This window comes from Carassius gibelio, chromosome B16 (genome assembly GCF_023724105.1).
Source record: "Carassius gibelio isolate Cgi1373 ecotype wild population from Czech Republic chromosome B16, carGib1.2-hapl.c, whole genome shotgun sequence".
In the NCBI taxonomy this organism is placed as follows: Eukaryota; Metazoa; Chordata; class Actinopteri; order Cypriniformes; family Cyprinidae; genus Carassius; species Carassius gibelio.
The window spans coordinates 3919685-3944840 of record NC_068411.1 but is presented as its reverse complement, the minus strand read 5'-3'; the positions used below and the strand labels follow the sequence as shown (position 1 = coordinate 3944840).

At 40.5% G+C, this 25156-nt stretch overlaps 1 pseudogene; it reads left to right on the top strand.

Moving 5' to 3' along the window:
• The first annotated feature begins 5364 nt into the window (after window positions 1–5364).
• On the top strand, window positions 5365–8665 carry LOC127974286 (uncharacterized; annotated as a pseudogene).
• Window positions 8666–25156: the final 16491 nt, after the last annotated feature.

The window sequence follows — 25156 nt, the reverse complement described above, 5'->3', positions numbered from 1 at the left end:
AAACAGAGTTAAATCTTTTTTTTTTTTTATTATTATTATTATTCTTATTTTTCTTACTCAAATTATTCTTACTGTATTTTTCTAGTGCTCAAATAAATCATTTATATGATGTCTAAGTTTCTGTCTAGTGTTTTATAATTGAAAAAAACTATGCAGTGGTATGTTTACTGAGTAAATAGTTTGTAGAAGCCTTCAATGCTATTGGGAAATATAATTTCTTATATTGGGGGGGGGGTGTAGACATAGTCTCATAAAAGACTAACAGGTTAAAATATGCTCTTCCAAATTTAGGGTTGCTGTTAGCCAGCCCCCCCATTATGGGACTCACAGCTGAAAGTGCTCTATCAAACTTATAATTGTAATAGTTTCCTACTTCAGTGTGTTACAAACATAATTGTGGTGTCTTTAGAAAGAAGACCCTCTGGGCTTCACTTTTCATTTTTGGTAGAGCACTTTCAGCTGTGAGTCCCATAATGGGGGATGCTGGCTAACAGGTTAACTTTTATCTGAAATCTGATCAATCTTCGAAGTATCTTTTTCAACTTTTAATAGTGTAGTGATATGTGAAATCTTTGCTGCATGATCCAGACACTGGGTCCACATGCATATAGAAGGAGAATGTACACACTAGCAGAATAACAGTATATACAAAATTATTTAAAAAAGAAAAATATACACATTACACAAATGCATGGATTTGAAATATATACCATATACATATGCCACTTTTGAGACCAAATATATACCATATACGTATGCCACTTTTGTGTATCCTACTTAAACGTGAAAACTTAAAAGTCAAATAACAAAGGCAATTTAGGCAAATACAAAATAATCCTTTGACAAATGCACTTTAGCAAGCTAGAATCACATTGATAACAGAACAACATGCAACAGCCATCATGTGAAATGAATCTCATTACCATTTACTTGAACATATGAAATGAATACATATTGAATAGTATATTAGAATCAACCACATACCTAGCTCCGCATATCAAAGGGTGCTAGAGAGTGGTGATCCAGGTCAACTTGTCACTGGGATTCCTCAGGGATCAGTTATTCAACCCCTTCTCTTCTCCATATACATGACATCACTGGGTCCCATCACACAGACACAATGATTCTATCATTGCTATACGGATGACACACAGCTCTATCTTTCATCTCAACCAGATGATCCAATGTTAGCTACACGGATCTCAGGCTGCCTGACAGACATCTTGGCATGGATGAAGGAATATCACTTACAGCTCAACCTGGCAAAGACTGAGCTTGTCTTCCCTGCCACTCCAACTCTACTGTATGATTTCTCCATCCAGCTAGGCTCTTCTACAATTTCCCCATCAACTTCGGTCAGTAATCTTGGTGTAACCTTTGATGACCAGCTGATCTTCAAAGACCACATTGCAAAGACTGTTCGATCTTGCAGGTTTGCATTGCACAACATGCTCTAACGGAGCATGCTGCACAACTTTTTTCCAGGCCCTTGTCATTTCTAGGCTGGACTACTGCAAACCTCTACAAATGATTCAGAATGCAGTGGCACGAATGGTCTTCAACAAACCCAAAAGAGCCCATGTTACACCTCTCTTTATCTCCTTGCACTGACTACCAGTTGTGGCTTGGATCAAGTTCAGACATTGATGCTTTCTTATAGAACAGCCACAGGCTCAGCACCAACATACTTTCACTCACTATTATGGATCTAAATCTCCTCCAGAAATCTGAAATCCACTAGTGAGCGACACCTCATGGTAGCATCACAGAGAGCCTCAAAATCATTTTCCTGAACGGCTGGTGGAGTGATCTTCCCACCCCTGTCTGGAATGCTGAATCCCTGACAGTTTTCAAGTGACAGCTGAAAACTCATCTTTTTGAAACTACTTCGCTTCATCAAAAAAAAAAAAATCTCTATTTATTCTGTTAGGTGGGAGATAAAGGACCAAAAGATGAGATTCTCAATCACAGTCTTTTAAATGAAAATGAGAAACAGTCATAGAATCAACGGGAAACATAAATCCACTCCGGAAACCGAGGGAACAGAATCAATCAGTCAAAACAGAATTATTCACTCATAAACCCTGAGCATTAACAAAAGTAGCAGAGAAACTAATTACTGGGATACGGGATGTGCGGCAGCCACACCAGCAGTAGAGAATAGAGCCACCCCAATAGAGAATGCGGTGAGAGGCGAAGCCCGCAGAGAGAGGTGGTACCGTAGGCTGGATATTGCGTCTGTTCAGGACCACAGCATCTGAGTTGGTAGAGCAGAGTAAGGAGCGTGAAGGAGAAAGGTTTCCAGACAAATCACACAGTACGATACTAGACAGGACAGGACTTGACTCAGCAGGTAGGAGATGCGTCTTTGGCATTGATAGTTAGGAATAAACTGACAAAAAGAGGCAGAGAAAGCGGAGGTAGAAATAGCAGGAAGAATCAGGGAAAAGGGGAAACAGGTGAGAGGATTGGGAGAAATAAGTGTAAGTGGGAACAGCTGGGACTAATGAAGTTAAAGTGATGGGTGTAGAGCAGTGGTTTTCAACCTGTGGTCCGTGGCCCTCTAGTGTGTCATGGTGGTATTGCAGGTGGGCCGCCAATTATTTTCTGTTCATTTCCAGTCCATTCTAGGGCTGTGCGATTAAAAGAAATCGTCATAAAAATCACGATTTGAGCATGCATGATTTCTAAATCGCTTTATAGCACGATTTTCCACGGCCCTGTCCTGACCTCCCGTAGTTTGCTATCCAATCGAATGCATTGCGCCTAGCGCGAGAACAGAACAGAACAGACTGGGCATATGCCTGTAGAATGTTGTTATCCGGTGATTATGTGATTTGCTCTGATTGTATTCACCTGTTGCCACATCAAAGGACTCGTTAAAAGGAGGTGCATGAGATGTAGCAGCGGCTGAGGTGGGTTACTTGTAGGGTTACGTTTGGCTGTCTCTCGGGGACAATAGGTCCTCCGGAGATGAAGATAGACAGTTAGTTAGACTCCTGTGTGTGTGTGAGTGAGTTGAGTTAGGAGGGAGGGGTTAACTATTAGAGTCACCATTACCTCGCAGGATTGTTGGTTTGGCATTTTTCCCCGATTGTCGCGCTAACTTAAGGAGATGAATGATGCTATATTTGGACTTGAGTATTTCCCTCGCTTCTGAATGTATATGGACTAGAAATAATGGTGAACTTCATCCCCATCTCCTATTGGAATGATTTCCCCCTGACGGTCTGTCGTGACTGCTCTCTACCCCACGGCTGGGTCCTGTAAACTGGGGGAGAGGGAAGTGTTTTAATCTATTTCTGTGTGTATGAGAGAATGAATGGTGAGGGTGTGTGAAGGGCGATAGGTATAAGGAAGGGGAGTCAGGGACCATAGTGTAGGTTGATGTGATGTTTTCAATAGGGGGCACCATTGTATTAATCTATTGCATTTGAAGATTCACTGTGTGTGTGTGTGTAGATGAATTGACGTGGGGATTGCGTGTCGTCCCTTGCCTTTTTCCTCTGTTCCCAGACTCGCACCTGTGCCTTTTTTTTTTTTTTCAGAAGCTTTATTCTTTTCAATTGTAATAAGAAAGTGCTTTTTGTGGTACAATGACTGTGGAGTCTTATTTTGACGGACATAGACTTAAATAAGGTTCACTACACTGGTGGCAGCGTTGGGATTAATGAAATCTGGTTGAACTATTTTGTAGTCTTTTGTCCGTCAAAATGTCAGAGCCACAATTAGAAGAGGCGAGTGATTCTAATATTGTGCCTATAATAGATATGGAAACTTCCAGGCAGTTAAATGCAGCATCTCGCCCAGTCTTTATGCCTGAAACGTTTACGGGAACTGGGCGTGAGTGGTCAGATTGGGCTGACCAATTTGAAATGGCTGCGGGAATTAACGGGTGGAACGATTAATTAAAATTAAAATTTATGTCCTTGTTGTTGTCAGGTTGTGTGCGTGATATTTATTGCGGTTTACCTGAGGTGGCTCGACGGAATTTTACTCAGTTGAAGGCAGCAGTGGGTAAATGCTTAGAGCCGTGTGAAAGTACTGATTGGAATCGGGTGAGCTTTTCCTCCCGTAAGAGACAGCCAACTGAAACTGTGTGCGAGTTTGGTAATGCTTCGAGACGTTTCATCTTCAAAGCGTATCCTTCTGTAGTCAGTACAACTAGAGATTTACTGGCCCGAGACCATTTTATTGCATACATAGGTAGTGCTGATACACGTATTCATCTGCGCAGTGTTAAGCCAGCCACCTTGGAGGGGGCAATTAATTTGGCGTCAGAATTGGAATTAATAAGGGATCTGGAACGAAGTGTTGCTCCCCCAAATGCGAAAGTTTGTGTTGTGGTAAATGAGAATGTGGGAGCAGCAAAAGAGACACATATTCAAGTTTTAGTAACTATGGTGGAAGGGCTTCGCCAAGAAGTTAAAACTTTGCAGACTACTGTTAAGATGTTTCAGGATTTGACCTTGAATACATCTAGATCAGTCCAGCAATTAGATCCCATTAATAGCGTGATACTCGGACTTCAACAATTGATAGTGCTAGAATAGATTTGCAGAACCATGACAGAAGTGAGCAGAACCATGATAGAAGTGAGGCTTGTTGGGAGTGTGGGTGTACTTGTCATTTTAAAAGGGATTGTCCATATGTGTCGGGAACTGGGAGGGGGCGGGCACCTGGTCTACCGTGCCCGCCCCCTCCCAGTTTGTTCTGTGCCTAGGTTGGGGGAGATGGGTCAGTCTCAGCCGGAAACAGTTGGGGTCTATATGTTTGGTAAGGTGGGGGGTGTGGAGACCCATTTGTTGGTAGATACTGGAGCACAAGTGTCAATTTTACCGAAGCAGTTTTAGTGGGAGGCCACTGGGGGAGTAGGTGAGTTGGTGGAGCTTGTCAGTGGCAAATGGGGAGAAGATGGAAGTGGTAGGCCATTGGACGACTATTTGTCAGTTTGATTCATTGGCTGTAGTATCTGATTTTGTAGTGGCGGACATCAACCCTGGAGAAGTGTTATTAGGTAGTGATTTTTTAGTCAAATTCGGTGCAAAATTGGATTTGGATGAACTATGCTGCTAACTGATGGGGAAAAAAATGAAGGTACAATTGCAAGCTGATTTTCAAGTTCCTCCCCAGCCTGTGGCAGTTCATGGAGATACAAGGATACCCCCACGCAGTGAAGTATTAATTCAGGGTTCAGTCGAGGGAGCGCCATCTGGAAGGATTATAGGTATTTTGGAGCCTGGTTCTTCTTTACCTCATCATTGTGATGTGTTGGTAGCACGTGTAGTGTGTTCAGTGACAGGTGGGGTTATGCCAGTGCGTGTTATTAATGTAACTGAGGAAGCCCATACTCTTCAAGACGGTATGAAAATTGGGGTTTTGTTCACAAATATAGAGGTAGGGGAAGAGGAAGAAGAACTGGAACAAGGTGGGGGTGTTAAGACTGCATGGTCTGTCGATGCCCTTATCTCCTATCTTGGCTTGGACTCTAGAGGTTTCGATGCAGCACAAATGCAGGCTATTGGCCAAATATTAGAGCATTATAATCAACTTTTTAGTACAGGAGATACTGACTTGGGTAGGACGCACTTAGTTAGTCATCGGATTGATACAGGGTCTGCCCCACCTATTAAGATTGCCCCTCGCCGAGTTCCACTCCATCTACAACAGGAAGTGACTGATCACATAAAACAAATGTTGGATAATGGCATCATTCAGCCTTCCTGTAGTCTCTGGGCCACTCCAGTGGTACCAGTTAGAAAAAAAGATGGTAGTTTTCGTTTTTGTATTGACTACAGGAAGCTAAACGAGGTTACACAGAAGGATGTTTATCCTCTTCCAAGAATAGATGATGTCTTGGACAGTTTAACAAATGCTGGCTGGTTTTCTGCTCTCAACCTGGCCAGTGGATACTCTCAGGTTGAAGTTGACCCCAAATATAAGCCAAAAACTGCTTTTATAACACGACAAGGCCTGTTTGAATTTAATGTTTTAAGTTATGGCTTGTGTAACTCTCCTTCTACTTTCCAAAGACTGATGGATCTGGTTTTAGCAGACCTTCAGTGGACTACATGTCTGGTATATCTTGATGATATAATCGTTTTTGGAAAAACGTTTCAAGAACATTTGGGGCGTTTAGAGCAAGTTTTTAGGAAGTTACATGTGGCTAACTTAAAGGTGAAGCCATCCAAGTGCAATTTGTTTGCGAAACAGGTGTCTTATTTGGGGCATATTATTTCAGCTGATGGTGTAAAGGCTGATCCATCTAAGGTGGAAGCTGTAAGGGGGAGGCCAGTTCCTAGGACCCAGACTGAGGTCCGTAGTTTCTTGGGACTGGCCTCTTATTATCGTCGTTTTATAAAGAGTTTTGCTGAAATTGCCCGCCTGTTGCATCAATTGACTAAAAAAGGCAGTAAATTTCACTGGGGATATGATTGTCAACGAGCTTTTTTAGCACTCAAGTCATGTCTTACATCTGCTCCAGTTTTGGCCTATCCTGATCCCTTAAAACAATTCATTTTAGATACTGATGCTTCAGATGCTGGAATTGGTGCTGTATTATCCCAAGTAGAGGAAGGGATGGAGAGAGTAGTAGCCTATGCGAGTCGGTCCCTTACAAAGCAAGAACGGAAGTATGCGACCACCAAAAAGGCATTGTTGAGTATGATGACCTTCACAAAATATTTCAAACATAATTTTTTGGGGGTAGAGTTTGTATTGCGGACCGATCACAATTCCCTGAGATGGTTGCATAATTTTCAAGGAATCGAAGGACAACTTGCTCGTTGGTTAGAACAGCTATCCACTTTTCAGTACAAGATCGTTTACAGACCAGGCAAACAACATTCTAATGCAGATGCTTTATCTAGACTTCCTGCTCTGAATTCAGTTTCAGAAATGCCTGGTCAAGTGGGACAAACTGTTAATGGGGGGACATGTCCTGTTAGAGTGGTGCAGGTGTCTAGTTTAAGTGTAGGGGCAACGCCAATAGAAAGTTTGGATGATGACTTGATTAGGTTGCAAAGGAAGGATAGTGAGTTGGGCCAATTGTTTCACTGGCTGAGTAAGGCTCCAGAGGAGCGTGGGATGATAGGAGACCATCCGGAGTTACGAAAATTTGCAGTAGTGTGTGATCAGCTTCAGGTGCAGGACCAGCTACTGGTGCAGATTCTGCCACATAATTCTGATGCTGTTGGTAAAGTACAGGTGGTACTTCAAAAGTGTTTGGTCTCAAAAGTCTTAACAATGCTGCATAATATGGTTACGGGTGGTCATTTAGGTGTGCAAAAACTGCAGGGCAAGGTTAAAGATCGTTATTATTGGGCAGGGTGGTTTGCTGATGTGAGGAGATGGTGTAGTGAGTGTTTGGATTGTGCCTCAAACAAACTTTCAGTTCGCAATCCTCAAGCTCCCCTTTGTCCTTCAATTGTTTCTCAGCCCTATGAGCGTGTTGCTTTGGATATATTAGGTCCACTTCCTGAAACTATGGATAAAAAACGTTATATCTTGGTGGTGGGGGATTACTTTTCGAAATGGACTGAGGCTTTTGCTTTGCCAAACCAAGAAGCTCGATCTGTTGCCAAAGTCTTTGTTGAAGAGTGGGTGTGCCGTTATGGTGTTACTCTGAGTCTCCACTCTGATCAGGGATGAATTTTGAGTCTCTTCTTTTTCAGGAAGTATGTCGTTTATTGGAGATTAATAAAACTCGTACATCACCTAACCACCCTCAGTCAGATGGGCTCGTTGAACATTTTAATAGGACCCTGCTGGCCATGTTGTCTCTCTTTGTGGATGAGAACCAGAATAACTGGGACTCATTGTTGCCTTATGTCATGATGGCGTATTGTAGCAGTGTACATGCAACCACTGGCTTTAATCCCTATAAAGTAATGTTTGGGAGAGAGATGGTATTGCCTGTGGATGTAATGTTGAATGCAAATTTGGAAGAAGCTTTTGATTCCCCAAATGAATATGTGCAACGCATGGCTGAGTCTCTATCTACTGTGGTGGGAGCTGTACAGCAACATCAGTTACAGGCTTCTGCCAGACAAAAAAAGTATTTTGATTTCCGGGCCCAGGTACAGTATTATGTGGAGGGGGAGCTTGTCTGGGTCAGGAATAAGGCCAGGAAAAAAGGGGTGTGTTTTAAGTTACAGAGAGCTTATAAGAGCCCTTTTAAAGTGATCGAGCAATTGTCTGATGTTTTGTACCAGATACAACCTATAAAGGGGGGCAAAACGGTAGTTGTTCATTACAATCGTTTAAAACCATGTGTGTCTCAATTTGTTTCAGAGATGTTGGAAGGGAGTGTGGAGTCTGAGCAACCGCCACAACAGCAATTGGTGGATCAGCCGACCCTTCAAAGAGTGCCTCAGGGGGTATCTGAGAGACTACATCATACAGAGGGACAACTTTGTAGACAAGCTCTGTAGGAGAGAAGGGTGCACTTCATCGACATGATTTGTTGATGTCTCCAGTGCAGCAGTCAGAGTCATCATTGGAGTTGGCAGCTGAATCAGTAGATGATGGTGGACGAATGATGGAGGATGCTATGGCCCCTTCTATAGAGACCTCTCGACCTGTACGACATAGGAAGTTACTGACCTGGGCTAAAGATTATCATTTTGACTCGAGGACGAGTCCTCCTGAATTAGAGGGGAAATAGTGTAGAATGTTGTTATCCGGTGATTATGTGATTTGCTCTGATTGTATTCACCTGTTGCCACATCAAAGGACTCGGTAAAAGGAAGTGCATGAGATGTAGCAGCGGCTGTGAGGTGGGTGACTTGTGGGGCTACGTTTGGCTGTCTCTCGGGGACAATAGGTCATCTGGAGATTAAGATAGACAGTTAGTTAGACTCCTGTGTGTGTGAGTGAGTTGAGTTAGGAGGGAGGGCTTAACTATTAGAGTCACCATTACCTCGCGGGATTGTTGGTTTGGCATTTTTTCCCGACTTTTGCACTAACTTAAGGAGATGAATGATGCTATAATTGGACTTGAGTATTTCCCTCGCTTCTGAATGTATATAGACTAGAAATAACGGTGAACTTCATCCCCGTCTCCTATTGGAATGTTTTCCCTCTGACGGTCTGTCGTGACTGCTCTCTAACCCATGGCTGGGTCCTGTAAACTGGGGGAGAGGGAAGTGTTGCATGTTTTTACATGTTCTCTTGCTTGTATTACGAAAAGGAATAAACCACTTAGAATCTGATCGAAATTTTTGTTGGATCTGGCCAGTTCAATTCGATTGATGGTTTACATGTGACTTTTTTGTTCTGATTGTGCTTCTAGTCCTATTACGATCAAATTAGCAGAGTTCATGTAAATGCAGCCATTGAAAAAAAAGAAAAAAAAACTTATAGTAGCAAGCCATTTGTAACAGTATAGAAAGACTACAAAGTAGTGTTGTCACGGTACCAAAATTTCAGTATTCGGTACAGATACCAGTGAAAATGCACGGTACTCTGTACCAATTTCGGTACCAAAGCAAAACATAAAAATATGCTAATTAAAAAAAACTTTTTATCACTAAAAAATAAAACCAATGCTCTTTTTTATACTTATTTAAAATTGTAAAAAAAAGAAAGAAAAAAAGTTTTTCTATAAGTAATATAATTATGAAAAACAGTAAACAAGTTTCAACAAAGTTTAATATGTCTTTTAATTTATGAAATTTAAACATTTTATTTTTTGGTAAATAAAGGGGATTTGCTATTAAATTTAAAACATGGAAGAAATATTGTGTGATTTATTTCTTAAAAAAATAATGTTTTATTATTTTTTTCAACAGTAGTAACAGTATCACATACATTTGACTAAATAATTGTAATATTTCTGGCACAATGCCTTCATGAAAAAATTAACTTTTAATGAATGCATATTTGTCATTTTAACTGAACTTAAGACTGGTGGTGATGCTTAAGATATTTTTGGTCATTGAGGGTTTCTGTAAAAAAAAAAAAAAAAAAAAAAAAAAAACAGTAATCGATCATATTAATTATTATTAAAAGATAATACTACAACTAATTCTACTACCATACTAACGATATACAATGCACTATGGATTGATGAGCTGCTGGGTTCATGAATATTAATCACGTTGTCTGCGTTCGGTCGAACTGATTTACTGAAATCAAAACAGACATTAATAGATCGGCGCCAGCTAATGAAATTGCCATTTGTGCATTAGCCCCGCCCACTACCGGAGAAACCGGCTTATCTTCAGCTTGTTCTAAAAAGCTGAATAATTCTAAATAAACTCCATTATTTTGACAGGAGAAGACAACAAAGAATAGAGTTAACATGTAGCGCGTCGATTCAGCGTTGTAAGACTCTCTCTCTCTCTCTCTCTCTCTCTCTCTCTCTCTCTCTCTCTCTCTCTCTCTCTCTGTGCATGTGTGAGAAACAAGCGGTATCAGTAAAGCGACGGCGAGTTGTGCGTCCTCACACAGAGTTTACCGTTCGGCAAAAACAAGTGCGCTGTGCATCCAGTGAGATTAAATAATACAGGTCACCTGATGAAGAGAGAACTCTGAAGCGCTAAGTCAGTGTTCAGCGAGTGAAAATGTGCTAATCTTATAATAGCCTTGAACACACACACTGGCGAGTAAAAAATAATAATTTATTAGCCAATAGCTAACAATAGACATCATTTGGTCGCCCAGAGTAAAATTTAGTCACATATGCGAGTGATTTACTAGAAATGTAGAGGGTTGTTTTGACGGGTTGCCATGAATACCTTTTAAATTGACACTGGTTTTACTCAAATGAAACGGTAAAATGCTTGTGAAGTGAGCCAGAACAGAACTGATGATTTTGCTGATGTATTTATGTCCTCAACGAGAAGGCAGATGCAGAAATTACTGCAAGCGTCACGCGCCTCAGTCTATGTAGTAAACAAACCATTCATTCACAGTTCACACAGAGACGCGCAAAACATGCAGGATTCATATTTCAACCAACTTTTGTGGCTTAACATTTACAAATACTCGTCCATATGGAGATTTGATTTTATTAATTTATGCTAACTTTGATTAATTCCCTGACTGTACATATTAAAATCTAAGTTTCATTTTCATGACTGGATTTTGAGATCCCGTCCGTGTTTTCTGCTCCACATAAATCTAGAAACTAGTAACCTAGAAGAAAGAAAAAAGAAACCTAGTACCGTGACGTTTTCATTTTTTAGTACCGACTCGGTAATGAAGTACCGGGTCTTTTGACAACACTACTACAAAGTAACCGCAGTTTATCACAGTGCACATCTGCTTTGGTGACACATTTGGTAAAGTGAGTGCATGTATGTGGCAGCGACCTGGGTTCAAACACAGTCCGCAGTGTTTGCTTCAGCCAATGTTCAAATGTCTTTGTCTAATTTTCCACTGATGTTCTCTGGATAATTGAGTTGACTGGTATGCTGGGGTGTTCGTAAAAGGCAATTTCTTAAACTGTGCCATTATTTATAAATTTGTATTTATTGCATTAGAAGCACACTTCAAGTTTATGTTTTAAAGTCACTAGAAGTAAGGGATAGTATGACCTCAGTTTGTTATTAGTATAATATTAATGTATGTTCAACATTTACACAAGTGCCTAAAACTTTGCACAGTACTGTAGCTTTGCAGGTTTTTGAAGGGTTTTGGAGACATTGCCACAGGTCTTCTGGATTTAGTCTATCTCAGTTTGTTCTGTTTCTTCATGGCATTCCAGACAGACTGGATGATAATGATGATCAGATCTCGTGTGGAGCACTGGTTGCTGTCAGACTCCTTGTGCAAACAAAAATCTCACTGGATTATTACAATTAATGGCAAAAATAATATTAAATGTAAACTGATATTTCCTACTGACAAACTACTGCAAAACATATAAATAACTGACTTAAAACAATTTTTTGTTGGTGAAAATACTAGTGGCTTAAGACTCTTGCACAGTACTGTATATTGATGTTTGTCCTTCATGGACAATAATAAGCATCCATTGGAAATAATTGGGAAATACAAACATTGAAAACATTTTTCTTTATTTTTTTTGTCCAATAAAGATCAATAAATCCAACAAGATGCAGATCATACATAAACATAAATAATAGGGTGATCTTATACAACATTCTCCATTTGGCAAACACTCACGCTCTCACACACAAATATACTTCAAAGACAGATCAGAGTCCTACTGCAAGATTTGTTGACGAGGCCAATATATATATATATATATATATAGCAGCTACACCATTCTTCTTTTTTTTCTGTAAGCATATGTTGTATTCTGTTCTGTGTTAGATGGTTGAACTCCTGATGTCACATTAATGATTTTACTGATATCCTTGTTTCTTTTCTAGATGTTGATTGTGTTAATTACATTGCTGTCTATGGGAGGGACAAAGAGCTCTAAAATCTATCCAAAATATTTTAATTTGTGTTCCGAAGAGGAACAGATGACTTACGGCTGAGTAATTAATGAAATAATTTAAATTTTTGTGTGAACTATCCCTTTAAGAATGCAAAAGTTAATGTCCTATGAATTGTCCTATGAATATTGCTCATATATTTTCAGATATATTTAATATATAATTTAGGATTTTATTTATGATATTACATATATAAATATGCATGTACTGTATATATTTACTCATTAGAACAGCTAGGATTACACGTAACAAATTTAAATAAAAAAATTAGGAAAATGAAGAGTCTAGTCAACAGGGGAGGCACCAACGAATTTTGAACTCAGGTGCAAAGGGTTGCTAGAGAGGGGGCAATGGGAGCTAGACAATTAAGAGTAAAACCAGTTATTATTGTTATTATTGCTATATTAATAATACAATAATTATATAGGTGTATTTCAAGTGTTTATGAGGAGTGTTGGAGTATTATAAATACTGGTTTAACTGCATATGCTACATGGTTCAGATTAAATAAGTTATCGCTGAATACAAAAAAAAAAAAAAACATCTAATTATATAATTTTTAGTGGAGAAAAATCATATTCCAAGAACCTCTCAAAAGTCAAAATGGAGACTGGAGATATCCCAAGTCTCAACAACAAGATTCCTCTGAATTTTTGTTCATGAGAACTTGAATTGAATAACACAAATTAACTGGGTTAGCAAGAAAATAAATAAATCTATTGGTATAATTAGGAGGATTAGCAATCTCATTACTACAAATTGTCTCCTTACACTCTATTACAGTTTAATTTATTAATATCTTTCATATTGTAATATAGTTTGGGCAAGCACTTTTCCTTCTACACTTCATAGAATTTTGGTTCTTCAGAAACTTTTTGTCAGGATTGCAACCCGATCTGAGCCACATTCTTCATCTGTGCATCTATTTCAGAATTTTCAGATACTAACTGTGTATGATATTAATATCACTCAAATATGTGTTTTTATTTATAAGGTACATTTTAATTATGAAAATATCCCAGAGCACTTTAAGACTTATTTTAAATTTAACTCACAGGTTCACTCTTATTCAACTCTTCAATCCTTAGATCTTCATCTTCCAAAGTTTCTTACGTGCAGATTTTACTATCAGATTAATAAAAAAAAAACAATCAATTTACTATCAGTTTTAGGGATATTAAATTATGGAACAGTTTTTCCCACTTAGCAATAAACTCCTCCAGATTAAAATGTTATAAAAGATATTTAAAAGCCCATTTTACTGCTGTTCTAAATTTTTTATATAAGTATTATTCCATTTTTATGTTATGATCATATTTCTTGCTTATTTTTCCATTACTGTAATCGTCATTAATAGTTGGTGATGTTATGTGTATGTATACATGTATGTGCATGTGTGTTTTGTGTGTGTGTTATGGATATATGTATCTCACTAGTTTGTTGTTACTTTTATGTACAATAATGATTTTCTATGTTTTTTGTTTTGATTTTATTGTAATTATGTCTATAGGTGGAGGCGTTAAAAAAGCCCATTTGGGGTTCCCTGTCAAGGGAACTTCGAACTGCGTCCTCTGAAGGGACACTATGGGGAACACCTCGTCGTGACCCGTGTCTGAAGCATACTTTGAAAAACGCCAATGTGTTGGCCGGCGACAGCCTCTGACGTCGCTACCGGCGCGACTATAAATACGCGCCCGTAGGACCCGTCACTTATCTTCTTCGTCTTCATTGACTGTTTTGTTTGAAGCGTGCATCTGAGAAACGACCAGAATGGTAAGAGCGATCTATTATGGTTATCATGGCATCCACTAGCAAGGCGTTTAAACAGTGTGTGCATCCATGTCAGCGTTATTTGACACCTGATGACACACACAGTCTTTGCGTCTCTTGTTTGGGCAAAGAGCACGCGCGCGATGTCCTTGAGGGGGCAATCTGCGCGCACTTCGAGCGTTTTTCTGTGGAAAAGCTCCGCTCTCGTTTGTCATCTGGATCTCGCGGCTCAGGACCCGCCGTTGCCGAGGCACGGAGGAGAATGAGCTCGTGGGGATCGCAGGTGGATCTCGCTGAGGAGTTTAGAGAGGGACTTTCCTCTCACACTCTCCGGCGGCAAACGAGAGCGAACTTCGAGAGGAAGATGCGTTGTCATTAACCTTTTCTGACACTGAAGTTAGTGCTCTGCTGGGTTCTAACCAGAAAGAGCAGGAGATATTTGAGAGTGGTGAAGAAGCTGAGGCTGAGCCGCTCATTTCTCCTGCTCTGCGTATGGGGAGCTGTTAGAGGTTATGGATCGCGCCGCGGCCAAAAAAAAAAAAAAAAAAAAAAAAAAAATTTTTTTTAAATAAAATAAAAATAAAAATAAATAAACTTGCCATGGAAGTGTGCCAGAAAGGTAACGTCGCGAGGTAGACTCGATGAGTGTTATTTTTCTGACCATAGCCCGCAGCCCAGGTGAGCCTTCCATTCTTGCCTGACTTACATGCAGAAGTTGAAAAGGAATGGAAGAGGCCGTTTTCTCTTGCATCCATCGGTTTCAGCATACGAGTTATGCTGATATCGATGGCATGCACGAGGACGGCTATGAGAGGATGCCCCCTGTAGAAGAGATGCTGGCTTGCTATCTCTCAGTGGGGGAACATCCTCTCTAAAATCTCCCTCTTTGCCATCTAAGCCCTTCCAGGATACATCCCGCTTAAATGGTAAATCATACGCAGTAGCAGAGCCCGAACAACAAAGGGGTCCTGGCCCATCTCGATCTGAGGATCGAAGACGGGCGCAGAAGGCTAGTGTCGCGGCTCGTGCTCCTCCCCCGCCTGAGGGCAGGGGCAAGAGGAATCGCGGGTCACGAAGAGGTAAGCAGGGTCTGAAGGATGTGATTCAGACGGGGCAGCGTTCTCGTCTGGATCAGAGCGATACCTAGGAGTTTGTCACTTCCTTTTGGATGTTTTTAAATTCTGTTTCATTTCTCCCCTGCCTAATTCCCCTGTAGCCACCAGCGCTCCACCTGATCGTGGTTAGGTGGAAAGTTTCTCACATAACAGTCTCCTATCCTGGACCTGTTATGTTTTTGGTTGGTCCTATTTTCATAGTGACCTCCTTACTGACGGTCCGGACCAAAAGGGGACGCCCCGTAAAGCGGGACTCCAGTACAGGAGGGTGGGTGAGTATGTAACCCTTTCTGCTTATGGGTGTTATGTTGCTGGTGGTTATGTCTTCTAACAGACTCTGTGAGTTTCCTTTTACAGTGCTCAGTTCCAGCCTTGTGCTCTGGCCACGATCACACGCTTTCGGCAGGCGGCCGTGCCGCGTGGGTTCGCCCCCCCCAGGGCGCGACACCCACCGCGGAGCGAGTTCCACGTGCGGGAAGCAAGCGCTCTGCGGTTGCTCGTCCCACACCCCTCCCGAGGAGCCTGGCTGATCGTCAGAACTGGCATAGCACTGCAGGGAATTTCATGGATATCCGGCCAGGTCACCCTGAGGGGCCGCCTGGCCGCTTGGCGCATCCGGGGAGGTGGTAGTTACGGAGTCCTTCTGTATGTACTGCCTCAGGTGATGCTCCCCTCGCTTGAGGGTTGGAGCTCGCCTCTCCCTTGCGATCCAGCGCCTCTGCGATGCTTAGGAACCTTTCTGTACACACGCTAAGCCTGTGTACTGTCTCAAAACCACATGGTGGTCAGTGTGCACGTGAACACTTTGCGCACTGTCTCAAATCCACGTAAGTGGTAAGTGTGCACGCAAGGCTCTGCGCACTTTCTAAAATCCTGTACGGTAAGGGTTACGCGCCCCGCTTCGTTCCCTTTCTTAAGATGATTAGCCCCGAGGTTTCTTGGGCTTCATTCAACCAGTGTGTATTTGTTATACACCCCAAGCATCGCTTCCCTCAACATGAGGGGCTGTGTGGACTCCCGCATATTGTGGTCTTTTCAGATAGTAGGCTTCACCAGGCCTCTCTGATGGTGAGCTCCCACATACTGTGGTTGTCAGGTAGTAGGCCTCACCAGGCCTCCCTGGAGATTTAGCTCCCACATGCTGTGCGTTTCCACAAAAAAAAAAAAAAAAAAAAAAAAAAAAAAACAAGCTCCCACGGTTTGTGGTTGTCAGGTAGTAGGCCTCACCAGGCCTCCCTGGAGTCGAGTTCCATATTAACTTCCACTGAGGTGGTTATCAGGTAACAGGTAGTAGGCCTCTCTAGGCCTCTCTGTAGGTGAACTCCCACATATTGTGGTTCTCAGATAGTAGGCTTCACAGGCCTCTCTGAAGGTGAGCTCCCACATACAGTGGTTGTCAGGTAACCTTTTTCTGTACACACGCTAAGCCTGTGTACTTTCTCAAAACCACATGGTGGTCAGTGTGCACGTGAACACTTTGAGCACTGTCTCAAATCCACGTAAGTGGTAAGTGTGCACGCAAGGCTCTGCGCACTTTCTAAAATCCTGTACGGTAAGGGTTACGCGCTCCGCTTCGTTCCCTTTCTTAAGATGATTAGCACCGGGGTTCCTTGGGCTTCATCCAACCAGTGTGTATTTGTAATACACCTCAAGCACCGCCCCTTAACATGGGGGGCTGTGTGGGCAATTCTCGCGGTAGTTTAGCAGCGCTCCCCTTTTCTAAAAGGGTCGCCTATGAGCATGCTGCTCGGAGCTCGGAGTCCTCCTCTCATGGGAGACTGAATTCTCGGTTTTTTCATCAGAGCGCTCCAGTACTACATACTGTTTTGAGACGCACTGTGAGAGCAGACATCCTGCTGAGGCTCGGGGAATGGCGCCTTCGCACCAAGGTGTTGAAGTAGAGTTAGAGAGGTTGGCCAGACCTGGGTGGATCGGTTTTGCGGCTCAAGAGAGCGTCGCACTATCCCCTCTGGCTTCCTCTGACTCATCCAGCTCCATTGGGGCTGGACGCCATGGTACAGGCGTGGCCGAGGCTTCATCTGTATGTTCCGTCCTCCAATTGCTCTGCTCCCGGGCCATTCCATCTACGAGCTGCTCTATCAGAGTGCCACGAGAGCCCCTCCTTTGTGACAGGCAAGACTTGGTAATAAACAGTGCTAAGTTCTTAGCCGTATCCCTTTAAAGGAATCTTTCGTGATTCCAAGCCTTCAGCTCTACCCCGGGCCGAGGCCCTTCAGGTAAGTTGGGTATGTAGCTTAGGCCTTTGGCCATAAGGGATAATGTCATGGACAGCCGTCGAACCGTCCCAGGGGCGACTCCCGGTGAAATGGTAGAGTTGGTACTTAGTGTTTGCCATGATTCTGGCCTGCACTCCCCTCAGCATGGCGGCGTGGGTATACTGTTCCCCATAGTGTCCCTTCAGAGGACGCAGTTCGAAGTTCCCTTGACAGGGAACGTCTCAGGTTACGAATGTAACCATGGTTCCCTGAGAGGGAACGAGACACTGCGTCCTCTAGCTCCCTGCCATGTTTCGGACGCAAGCTTCACGAAGAAGATAAGTGACGGGTCCTACGGGCGCGTATTTATAGTCGCGCCGGTAGCGACGTCAGAGGCTGTCGCCGGCCAACACATTGGCGTTTTTCAAAGTATGCTTCAGACACGGGTCACGACGAGGTGTTCCCCATAGTGTCCCTTCAGAGGACGCAGTGTCTCGTTCCCTCTCAGGGAACCATGGTTACATTCGTAACCTGAGACGTTTTTGCCTCTTCCTGCACATCATTAAATTGATAATATTTGTCTTATTTTTATTCATATATTTTATGTTTTGTTATTATTTTTGTCATTTTATATTTTAAGGTGCAAATATAAATAAACAAATAAACAAATTATTGGGTTTACTGTATGATGGGGCACCCGTGCAACCTTTTTTTTTTGTGCTTTATGACATATTTCATGCAGTCTCTGTGAATGGAGTGCATCATAACAATGAACGGCCTCACAAGCATAACAAATACATTTATAGAAAGCTTGAAATGTCTACTATTACACAAACCAATTCAATTAAAAACAAAACAAATGTTTCCAAGGAACCGATCTATATGTAAAATAAAATGCTATGACTACAAAATGTGTGAAGGCAAATCACATCCAATGTATTGCATTACACGAGTTACGCATGTGTAACGAGTCAATTTTTGTTATTTTATTTAATCTTTCTTAATGTGTGGGGGTGCTTTGGTCTTTTTAGGGGCTAGCCCCTGCTATCCCCTCCCTAGCACCATACATGATTGTCAAATATTTTATTTTAAAAGGCACTGCTGATCATTTAATGCTTTATATACATGTATAATGATAGAGAAAATCCTGAGTTTATTGACAGAGGCTGAGAGTTTTGTTGGACTATTTTGTTTAATATTTGCTTTAATGATCAATGTGGTGATATGCGAACCTGAAAAACAAGCAAGCACAAACACACACACAGCACTGTTTACATTAATCTCTCATTTCATGCAGTGAGAAACTGAAAATTTCTGAGCTGTAAAGTGTGTTAGTCATTAATCTCTGGCTCTAACACTCTCAGGGTTGAGAACCTTCAGCCTAAAGCCGATTATTGCTCATAAATAAGTACAACAGCCCTCTGCACTCTAGAAGACTATTAGCATATGATGGCCAATCAAAGAAGTAGCTATTATATTACATTGGGGTTACCCCCTAACAATGAGTGTTAGTGTCTGCAGGGATGTTTAGTATATATCTATTTCCAATAGACTGCACACAGGGGACTAGAATCAGGGAACAAATTTTCACGGGAAAGCATAAAAAAAAAAAAAAAAAAAAAAAAAAACAGCAAGGCACCAATAACTGTAAACTATATGGTTTAATTTGTGTATGAAGCTGACAGTTGCATGAGGTCGAAAGGCAGCTAACTGTGAGCTCTTGCTTTACTAGTGGACTGTTCAGACACGCTGTGTGAGATTTTAATTTACAGACACACTTCTGCTGTTCACTTCACTGTGCACACACCACAATTAGCTGCAAACCATTGCGGTCTGAGTCCCTCTAAGTCAGCCGAGCCCATCTAACTCTCCTTGCCCTAGTGGGGCATGGCCACTTCTCTCATAACGGCCACTGGATTTAGCATACTTTATCCTATATTAGAGAACATTTGGTTATGATTGTTCACACTTGTTCACGCAGCGCATAAATGGAACATGGAATAAACACCTTTCACACTTTGTGCTGTTCTTATACAGATCAATTCAATAGCATGTTGTTTTACAGCAATTCAATTACTTCCCATATGACTACCATTAGTACCAACCTAGAAAGCATCACATCAACATGCGCGCACTCTCACACACACACACACACACACACACACACACACACACATATACACACTGAACAGATATTTGTTGTTAATTTCGGTGTTGTTTGGCCAAACAAACTGATAGTTCTCAGAACAAGGTTGATGTAAGGTGTTATTTACATTGGGAGGGTGCAGAGGGATCCCATCTAACGCAAATTAAAACTTCACACACGTAACCTCTAACTGTCTTTTATACCACCAATTAAGGCTCTCTTGACAGTTGTGTGAACAATTTCATTAGAGGAGATAATAACGCAAAGTTAAATGATAAGCAAACATAATAAATCCACAGACATTACAATCCATGTTAATGAGGTGTAAATTATCTCATTATTTTTTGAAAGAGTAGAGATTAGATGAAAGGCGAATGGACATGATTCTGTCATGTTCAGAAAACTCATTGCTAATTAGCAACCAATCTTCTGCAGCCAATGAGGCACAAGGCTTTGGTAAACAATTTCCATGTTATTGCTCTCTCTCAAAAAAAAAAAAAAAAGGAAATAAGTAACTATTTATTGACAATGAAATGCTACAGTTATTAGGGTTGTGTGGGATTCTAAAGTGAATTTACATATCAAATTTCAGTTCACATTTAAAAGCTGAATTTGCATTATTTTAAATTAGGTTACAAACAAAATGCAGAATTAAAATGTAATTCAAATAATTTGATTCAACTGCTATAAGTGCAATATTTAATAAGTCATTTTTTATTTCATTCATATTGATGGATGTATTTAATACAATGTATTTTTATTTATTTTTGTAGCTTTTTCAAGTGTCTGTTCACTGTACATTATGTGTTTGTTTGCTTGCTTGTTTGTTTGTTTTTTAGACTACTTAGGTTAGAGTCACCAGTAAACAATTTACTGAATAGTTCATGTCTGACTTCAAATCGTACAAAAACCGGGAATGGTGTCATTAAATTTAAACCAGGAATGGTGTCATTAAATTTAAGCTACTTTCCCAGAGTTATCAATGCCTTTTTTTCCTCTTTACATTATTAATTTAGCAGATGCTTTTATCCAAAGTGACTTGCAACTAAGGAATGCATTTAAATGAAATACAAAGTGACCGCTTATCAGAAGAGGCAGGGGAGGCACATCTTCCCCAAAAGTTTGAGGTGAAAATGAGAGGAGGACGATTTAATGTTAATAAAATTCACAATTCATTTCAATTGTCACAAAATGTATACTTTTGCCTGTAATTTACACAACATATTACTGAAGTTGGAAAGCACCACTTTTTTATCACGAATGTGCTGAATCTGCTGTTGTAAATACAACCACTAAATGATAGAGAAGGGGAGGGGGAGGCCGGGGGAGAGCTGAGCTCTCATGCCTCCACTGGTATAAAAAAATAAACTAAAATTGAGCCAATCAGCATTGAGCATCACTTTCAATACTGAGGAGTGTTGAGAAAAGAAACCTTGCAGGGGAGGTTAGCCTTCCTTCTGATGTATCAACCAGAGGTCGATATATTGGGCCAATATTTGTCATTTTTTAATATACCGGCATCGGCCGATATCCGTGTTTAGTAGCACCGATTTAAAGTCAGGCATATCGGCGGGCAGCCCCGTGTTATTGTTGCAGTGGAAAGTGCTGCTGCGCATGTGAAGATCAATATCTTCGGTTCGGCACACACGTGACCAGCGGATTGATTTATGAAAAAAAAGTTATGCATGTTCAGTCCACTCAGTGGTCATGGCGAGAGGAGGAATGGAGGAGCTTGAACGGCCCGCGCATTTTGGCTTCCCTGTCAGATATTATGATGAAGGAAAGAGGTTAGAGTGTAAAACCGTGATGGTGCGTAGAGCTACGTTATGACATCCCGTCGCGCACTCACTTCAGCGAAAAGATTTTTAAAAGAGTCTTTAAAAAAGTCTTTATGAACAGGAGAAGAAAAAAGTTTTGGATGAACTATCCCGAGCATCCTCTGTTGCGCTCACGACAGAAGGGTGGACGTCCAGGGGGACGGAGAGCTATGTGACGATAACTGCTCACTTCAGACTGCGGGAGATGAGAAGTCCAGCTATTATGTTAAAAAGAAGATATTATGCCATGTGCACTTTAAATTGATTTCATATATTTTAATTTAATAATTTAATGTTAATAAAAAAAGACAAAACGTATGTTTATTTGTCTTGGCCTTTTTTTTTTTTCTTTTGCCGATCCGAAAAACGATCCAATCCATACGAGGATGAGCGAGCGTGGGTTTGACTAGATGTATTTGGAGGTTATTGCTCACGTCTCGTTCTGCACATATCCAAATGTTTCCATATTCACAATGTATCTGAATGTTAAACTATAATATTTTTAATTTTTTTAATGTAAACTAGACGGAAAAGATCATCCTCTTCACATGAGCAAAAACGTGCATAACAGCAGAGTGGACCGGTATTCTTTATTTTATACTTTATACAGTGGTCAGCCATATATATATATCTATTACCTGTTTTATATTTTTAATACTTGGTCAGATTGATTTGTTTGGTTAACTTTGGATACATTTTTTATTTTAATACCGTGCAGTGCACAAAATTAAGATTCAAGAGATGGTTCAAGTCAGTACTCAATAAATGATGATAAGTTTAGAAATGTTGTGCATCAACTTATTATTAGTGTGACAGTTTAGCATGCAAATGAAGGGGAAAACTTCGAGATATCGGCCCTAAAATCGGCAGCACATATCGGCCATCGGCTGACCCTGAGCTCTAAACATTGGCATCGGCTATAGAAAAACCCATATCGGTCGATCTCTAGTATCAACCAATCATCATAGAGATGTAAATTGTGATATTAGTTTGAAAGTCTCTCACTGAGCTGATAATGTACCAAGTACTTACGAATAGCAATTGAATATTTGATCGCCAAGAGATTTACCAAGCTGTCAAACAAACAGTATATATACAAATAAAAAATGAAAGGAGAAAAGTGAAAAAGTGACAGTGACATACAGCCAAGTATAGTGACCCATACTCAGAATTTGTGCTCTGCATTTAACCCATCCAAAGTGCACACACACACACACAGCAGTAAACACACACCCGGAGCAGTGAGCATGCCATTTATGCTGCGGTGCCCAGGGAGCAGTTGGAGGTTATGTGCCTTGCTCAAGGGCACCTAAGTCGTGGTACTGCTGGCCAGAGACTCGAACCCACAACCCTAGGGTTAGGAGTCAAACTCTCTAACCACTAGGCCACGACTTCCCCAAACACACCTTATATAGGCTAATATTACAGCAGTCTGCTTTTTTAACACAGACAATTAAGAAGGGATGGATGTTTGCTTCAAGTGATAGGACCGGTTAAGTGAAATTATATAATCTTGCTGTATGTGTTTGGTTTTCTTTACATTTTCTGACAAAAAGCAACCAAAAAGACATTTTAAAGTGGTTAAATAAATAATAATAATAATAATAATAATAATAATAATAATAATAATAATAATAATAATATAAATAACAAATAGCTGCAAGCAGCAATTACGGGGCCAAGCACAGCAGAGGCAAAATGAGAAGCTAAGAATGGTATTTAGCATCAGACAAACTGCAGAAGTTTGTAACTGAAGCCATTTTTGGATGATTTTAGGCAAAACAGATGAAAAATCATTAATACAACCTCTAGTAAAATGATATATTGGCTTATCATGTTTGACCAATCAGAGCCACTGCTCAGCCGACAACAACGTTCAGCAAAACATCTGAATTATCGAAAATGGGTAGGAGACTTTGTGGTGTGTTCTGCTGAATGTTCAGCAGTTCATCCCTGGAGAAACTGTTTGCATAAAAAAAAAACAGGGAAAACTTACAAAAACACTAAAACAACTGGAGAGCGAAGCACCTCGGTTGCCATGTCCGACACCATCTATTGGAGTATTTGATCTGATCTATATCTGATTTTAAGTGATAAAAAGGTTACTCCTGTTAAAAAAAAAGTTGAAAACACCCAAAATTTTATGCATGCAAATTTGATTTTACCACTAGGTGGCACTAGCTCCAAACTTCTCAGACTCCTTTGGGGTCATTTTGCTGATGACCCATATCAATTTTCATAACAATATGTCAATGCGTTCATGAAAAATAGCATTTTACTATAAAATTCAACCTGGCCAAATTGGGACAATTGGGTACCATTCAACTCAGCATGATGCCCTCGATCTAAAGAGACAAGTTTTGTGATTTTTGGCAAAACCATTCAACAATTATATAAAGTATGCATTTTTCCTATATTCTGACCAATAGGTGTCAGAGCACTGAAACACTGCAGGTAGTCTCAAATCATGCTTGTTATAACAGTTACCAAGTTTGGTCTCAATATGCCAAACTGTTGCGGAGATATAGCCTCAGATCCATTTTAGCATGCTTTTTGTCATTTCATTTTTGTCAATTTGTTCCCTCATTATTCAAGAATGGTTGGATTAATCAACTTGAATTCCATAACTTTTTGCCAGCATGGTCTGAAGATGATCTGTTTCAAATTCAAAATTTTTACATTTTGGAGTTCATTCAACTCGGTGTGAGCCAAGGTTTCAGTGGGCTCACAGTTTAAAAATTGTTAGCATAAACATAATTTCTACATTGTCCTCTATCAATGCCAAATTTAACAACTTTCCCATAAGCAGTTCTCTGGGCTGTCATAGAATCAAGATCGGAAGAAGAAAAAGAAGACAACGAAATATAGCTGCAAGCAGCAATTACGTGCCAAGCACTCCAACGGCAAATTGAGGAGCTAAGCATGGAATGGAGCATCAAACCAAATGCATTAACAAGCAATAACAGTAATTTTAGGATGATTGTAATTGAAATGGCTGAAAAATCATAAATACAACCACTAGTAATATGATTAAATGGCTTACCGCTTTTGACCAACAGGTGACACTGTAATCAAATCATTTTGGTGTGTTCTGTGTGAGGTGACAATGGCAATGTCAGTATGCCAAATCATTGCAGAGATACAGCCTGAAGTGTCATTTTGGCAACATGCCTCATATTTGTCGCTGTGGTATTCGAAAACTGTTTTGTCTATCAACACAAAGTCCTTAATATTTTGTCAGCACAGTCTCAAGATCATCTCACCCAATTTTGGTGAAAATCAACCCAACAGTTTATGAGTATTTAGAAAAAGTAGGTTTTCAACATAAATCAAAATGGCGGACAGCTCTGTTATGTGTGGTATCTAGGTTGTCGTCATAAGCCACAGAATATTTTGAGATCAGTTTCATTACAATAGGCTAATGCAATAAAAAGTTATTAGCATTTTTATAATGTAATTATTAATGGTTAAAATGGTTTATTACCCTTGACCAATAGGTGGCGCTGTTACCAAATTGATGTGGCATGGTCAGTATGAGGTGACAATGGCACATACAGAGTTTGGTGCAAGTATGTCAAAGGGATGAAGAGAGGCATTTTCACATCTTTCCATCAAATTTGTTGTTGCGCTAAATGAAAACATTTGTATATCGACACAAAACCACAAATTTTTGCCAGGATGG